This window comes from Parasteatoda tepidariorum, chromosome 1 (genome assembly GCF_982258835.1).
Source record: "Parasteatoda tepidariorum strain Cologne lab strain chromosome 1, Ptep-v5.0, whole genome shotgun sequence".
NCBI lineage: Eukaryota > Metazoa > Arthropoda > Arachnida > Araneae > Theridiidae > Parasteatoda > Parasteatoda tepidariorum.
The window spans coordinates 118,499,089-118,505,633 of record NC_141755.1 but is presented as its reverse complement, the minus strand read 5'-3'; positions in this window follow the sequence as shown (position 1 = coordinate 118,505,633).

The following is a 6,545-nucleotide window of genomic DNA, read 5'->3' as shown; positions in this document are numbered from 1 at the left end:
AATAACAAGCTTAAAGAACTTTAAAGCGGGTACCTAATGGAACCTATTATGGGCAATTGTAGGCCCCCTGATATGTCTATAAAAATTCTCTTTGGTAGGATTGTTTAGTATATTAAACTCCACCCTCTTGCCGAGTTTGAAAATTATAAGTTAATATTAAAGGAAGATACGGGGTGATTCGTATGCGAGTCTTCGGAGCCGAAATTTATCCGTTTTTTAGCAAATATTCGCTCTTTCCCAAAGAAAATAATAGTTTTTATATATTGAACACTTCATTCACGTAAAAATATTGAAAAAGATATCAAAAAAATATTATAGAATAAATAAATAAAAATTAACCCTTAACCGGTATCGCAGTTTTAAAAATTAATCCTCGGCCAGTATCGATCTCCCGAGCCTTTGCCTACTAGCCCGTCGTGCTTCCAACCACGCTATGCCTGACACACTACTGCCGCGAATATCAAGCTTAAAGAACTTTAAAGCGGGTACCTAATGGAACCTATTATGGGCCATTGTAGACCCCCTGATATGTCTATAAAAATTCTCTTTGGAGCGATTGTTTAGTATATTAAACTCCACCCTCTTGCCGAGTTTGAAAATTATAAGTTAATATTAAAGGAAGATACGGGGTGATTCGCATGCGAGTCTCCGGAGCCGAAATTTATCCGTTTTTTCAGCCAATATTCGCTTTTTCCCAAAGAAAAATAATAATTTTTATATATTGAACACTTCATTCACGTAAAAATACTGAAAAAGATATCAAAAAGATATTATAGAATAAAGAAATAAAAATTAACCCTTGACCGGTATCGCAGTTTTAAAAATTAATCCTCGGCTAGTATCGATCCCCAGACACTTTGCTTACTAGCCCGCCGCGCTTCCAACCACGCTATGCCTCACACACTGCTGCCGCGAATATCAAGCTTAAAGAACTTTAAAGCGGGTACCTAATGGAACCTATTATGGGCAATTGTAGGTCCCCTGATATGTCTATAAAAATTCTCTTTGGTACGATTGTTTAGTATATTAAACTCCACCCTCTTGCCGAGTTTGAAAATTATAAGTTAATATTAAAGGAAGATACGGGGTGATTCGTATGCGTGTCTGCGGAGCCGAAATTTACCCGTTTTTTAGCAATTATTTGCTTTTTCCCAAATAAAAATAATAATTCTTATATATTGAACACTTCATTCACGAAAAATATTGAAAAAGATATCAAATAAATATTATAGAATAAATAAATAAAAATTAACCCTTGACCGGTATCGCAGTTTTAAAAATTAATCTTCGGCCAGTATCGATTTCCAGACCCTTTGCTTACTAGCCCGTCGCGCTTCCAACCACGCTATACCTCAAACACTGCTGCCGCGAATATTAAGCTTAAAGAACTTTAAAGCGGGTACCTAATGGAACCTATTATAGGCCATTGTAGGCCCCCTAATATGTCTATAAAAATTCTCTTTGGTACGATTGTTTAGTATATTAAACTCCACCATCTTGCCGAGTTTGAAAATTATAAGTTAATATTAAAGGAAGATACGGGGTGATTCGTATGCGAGTCTTCGGAGCCGAAATTTATCCGTTTTTTAGCAAATATTCTCTCTTTCCCAAAGAAAAATAATAGTTTTTATATATTGAACACTTCATTCACGTAAAAATATTGAAAAAGATATCAAAAAAATATTATAGAATAAATAAATAAAAATTAACATTTGACCGGAATCGCAGTTTTAAAAATTAATCCTCCTCTAGTATCGATCCCCGACCCTTTGCTTTGTAGCCCGTCGCGCTTCCAACCACGCTATGCCTCATACACTGCTGCCGCGAATATCAAAGTTAAAGAACTTTAAAGCGGGTACCAAATGGAACCTATTATGGGCCATTGTAGGCCCCCTGATATGTCTATAAAAATTCTCTTTGATACGATTGTTTTGTATATTAGACTCCAATCTCTTGCCGAGTTTGAAAATTATAAGTTAATATTAAAGGAAGATACGGGGTGATTCGTATGCGAGTCTCCGGAGCCGAAATTTATCCGTTTTTTAGCCAATATTCGCTCATTCCCAAAGAAAAATAATAATTTTTATATATTGAACACTTCATTCACGAAAAAATATTGAAAAAGATATCAAATAAATATTATAGAATAAATAAATAAAAATTAACCCTTGACCGGTATCGCAGTTTTAAAAATTAATCCTCGTCTAGTATCGATCCCCGACCCTTTTCTTAGTAGCCCGTCGTGCTTCCAACCACGCTATGCCTCATACACTGCTGCCGCGAATATCAAAGTTAAAGAACTTTAAAGCAGGTACCAAATGGAACCTATTATGGGCCATTGTAGGTCCCTGATATGTCTATAAAAATTCCCTTTAGTACGATTGTTTAGTATATTAAACTCCAATCTCTTGCCGAGTTTGAAAATTATAAGTTAATATTAAAGGAAGATACGGGGTGATTCGTATGCGTGTCTGCGGAGCCGAAATTTACCCGTTTTTTAGCAATTATTTGCTTTTTCCCAAAGAAAAATAATAATTCTTATTTATTGAACACTTCATTCACGTAAAATATTGAAAAAGACATCAAAAAAATAATATAGAATAAAAAAATAAAAATTAACCCTTGACCGGTATCGTAGTTTTAAAAATTAATCTTCTGCCAGTATCGATCCCCAGTCCCTATGCTTACTACCCCGTCGCGCTTCCAACCACGCTATGCCTCACACGCTGCTGCCGCGAATATCAAGCTTAAAGAACTTTAAAGCGGGTACCTAATGGAACCTATTACGGGCCATTGTATTTCCCCTAATATGTCTATAAAAATTCTCTTTAGTACGATTGTTTAGTATATTAAACTCCAATCTCTTGCCGAGTTTGAAAATTATAAGTTTATATTAAGGGAAGATACGGGGTGATTCGTATGCGTGTCTGCGGAGCCGAAATTTACCCGTTTTTTAGCAATTATTTGCTTTTTCCCAACGAAAAATAATAATTCTTATATATTGAACACTTCATTCGCGAAAAATATTGAAAAAGATATCAAAAAAATAATATAGAATAAATAAATAAAAATTAACCCTTGACCGGTATCGCAGTTTTAAAAATTAATCTTCTGCCAGTATCGATCCCCAGTCAATATGCTTACTATCCCGTCGCGCTTCCAACCACGCTATGCCTCACACGCTGCTGCCGCGAATATCAAGCTTAAAGAACTTTAAAGCGGGTACCTAATGGAACCTATTATGGGCCATTGTGTGTCCCCTAATATGTCTATAAAAATTCTCTTTAGTACGATTGTTTAGTATATTAAACTCAAATTTCTTGCCGAGTTTAAAAATTATAAGTTAATATTAAAGGAAGATACGGGGTGATTCGTATGCGTGTCTACGGAGCCGAAATTTACCCGTTTTTTAGCAATTATTTGCTTTTTCCCAAAGAAAAATAATAATTCTTATATATTGAACACTTCATTCAGGAAAAATATTGAAAAAAGATATCAAAAAAATAATATAGAATAAATAAATAAAAATTAACCCTTGACCGGTATCGCAGTTTTGAAAATTAATCTTCTGCCAGTATCGATCCCCAGCCAATATGCTTACTATCCCGTCGCGCTTCCAACCACGCTATGCCTCACACGCTGCCGCCGCGAATATCAAGCTTATAGAACTTTAAAGCGGGTACCTAATGGAACGTATTATGGGCCATTGTATGTCCCCTAATATGTCTATAAAAATTCTCTTTAGTACGATTGTTTAGTATATTAAACTCCAATCTCTTGCCGAGTTTGAAAATTATAAGTTAATATTAAAGGAAGATACGGGGTGATTCGCATGCGAGTCTCCGGAGCCGAAATTTATCCGTTTTTCAGCCAATATTCGCTTTTTCCCAAAGAAAAATAATAATTTTTATATATTGAACACTTCATTCACGTAAAAATATTGAAAAACATATCAAAAAAATATTATAGAATAAATAAATAAAAATTAACCCTTGACGGGTATCGCAGTTTTAAAAATTAATCCTCGTCTAGTATCGATCCCCAGACCCTTTACGTACTAGCCCGTCGCGCTTCCAACCACGCTATGCCTCACACTCTGCAGCCGCGAATATCAAGCTTAAAGAACTTTAAAGCGGGTACCTAATGGAACCTATCATGGGCTATTGTAGGCCCCCTGATTTGTCTATAAAAATTATCTTTGGTACGATTGTTTAGTATATTAAACTCCTCGCTCTTGCCGAGTTTGAAAATTATAAGTTAATATTAAAGGAAGATACGGGGTGATTCGTATGCGAGTCTCCGGAGCCGAAATTTATCCGTTTTTTTGCCAATATTCGCTCTTTCCCAAAGAAAAATAATAATTTTTATATATTGAACACTTCATTCACGAAAAAATATTGAAAAATATATCAAATAACTATTATAGAATAAATAAATAAAAATTAACCCTTGACCGGTATCGCAGTTTTAAAAATTAATCTTCGGCCAGTATCGATCTCCAGACCCTTTGCTTACTAGCCCGTCGCTCTTCCAACCACGCTATACCTCAAACATTGCTACCGCGAATATCAAGCTTAAAGAACTTTAAAGCGGGTACCTAATGGAACCTATTATAGGCCATTGTAGGCCCCCTAATATGTCTATAAAAATTCTCTTTGGTACGATTGTTTAGTAGATTAAACTCCACCATCTTGCCGAGTTTGAAAATTATAAGTTAATATTAAAGGAAGATACGGGGTGATTCGTATGCGAGTCTTCGGAGCCGAAATTTACCCGTTTTTTAGCAATTATTTGCTTTTTCCCAAAGAAAAATAATAATTCATTCACGAAAAATATTGAAAAAAGATATCAAAAAAATAATATAGAATAAATAAATAAATATTAACCCTTCACCGGTATCGCAGTTTTAAAAATTAACCTTCTGCCAGTATCGATCCCCAGCCCCTATGTTTAGTATCCCGTCGCTCTTCCAACCACGCTTTGCCTCACACACTTCTGCCGCGAATATCAAGCTTAAAGAACTTTAAAGCGGGTACCTAATGGAACCTATTATAGGCCATTGTAGGCCCCCTAATATGTCTATAAAAATTCTCTTTAGTACGATTGTTTAGTATTAAACTTCAATCTCTTGCCGAGTTTGAAAATTATAAGTTAATATTAAAGGAAGATACGGGGTGATTCGTATGCGTGTCTGCGGAGCCGAAATTTACCCGTTTTTTAGCAATTATTTGCTTTTTCCCAAAGAAAAATAATAATTCTTATATATTGAACACTTCATTCACGAAAAATTCTGAAAAAGATATCAAAAAAATAATATAGAATAAATAAATAAAAATTAACCCTTGACCGGTATCGCAGTTTTAGAAATTAACCTTCTGCCAGTATCGATCCCCAACCCCTATGCTTACTATCCCGTCGCGCTTCCAACCACGCTATGCCTCACACACTGCTGCCGCGAATATCAAGCTTAAAGAACTTTAAAGCGGGTACCTAATGGAACCTATTATGGGCCATTGTATGTCCCCTAATATGTCTATAAAAATTCTCTTTAGTACGATTGTTTAGTATATTAAACTCCAATCTCTTGCCGAGTTTGAAAATTATAAGTTAATATTAAAGAAAGATACGAGGTGATTCGTATGCGTGTCTGCGGAGCTGATATTTACCCGTTTTTTAGCAATTATTTGCTTTTTCCCGAATTAAAATAATAATTCTTATATATTGAACACTTCATTCACGAAAAATATTGAAAAAGACATCAAAAAAATAATATAGAATAAATAAATAAAAATTAACCCTTGACCGGTATCGCGGTTTTAAAAACTAACCTTCTGCCAGTATCGATCCCCAGCCCCTATGCTTACTATCCCGTCGCGCTTCTATCCACGCTATGCCTCACACGCTGCTGCCGCGAATATCAAGCTTAAAGAACTTTAAAGCGGGTACCTAATGGAACCTATTATGGGCCATTGTATGTCCCCTGATATGTCTATAAAAATTCTCTTTAGTACGATTGTTTAGTATATTAAACTCCAATCTCTTGCCGAGTTTGAAAATTATAAGTTAATATTAAAGAAAGATACGGGGTGATTCGTATCCGTGTCTGCGGACCCGAAATTTACCCGTTTTTTAGCAATTATTTGCTTTTTCCCAAAGAAAAATAATAATTCTTATATATTGAACCCTTCATTCACGTAAAAATATTGAAAAAGATATCAAAAAATAATATAGAATAAATAAATAAAAATTAATCCTTGACCGGTATCGCAGTTTTAAAAATTAACCTTCTGCCAGTATCGATCCCCAGCCCCTATGCTTACTATCCCGTCGCGCTTCCAACCACGCTATGCCTCACACACTGCTGCCGCGAATATCAAGCTTAAAGAACTTTAAAGCGGGTACCTAATGGAACCTATTATGGGCCATTGTATGTCCCCTAATATGTCTATAAAAATTCTCTTTAGTACGATTGTTTAGTATATTAAACTCCAATCTCTTGCCGAGTTTGAAAATTATAAGTTAATATTAAAGGAAGATACGAGGTG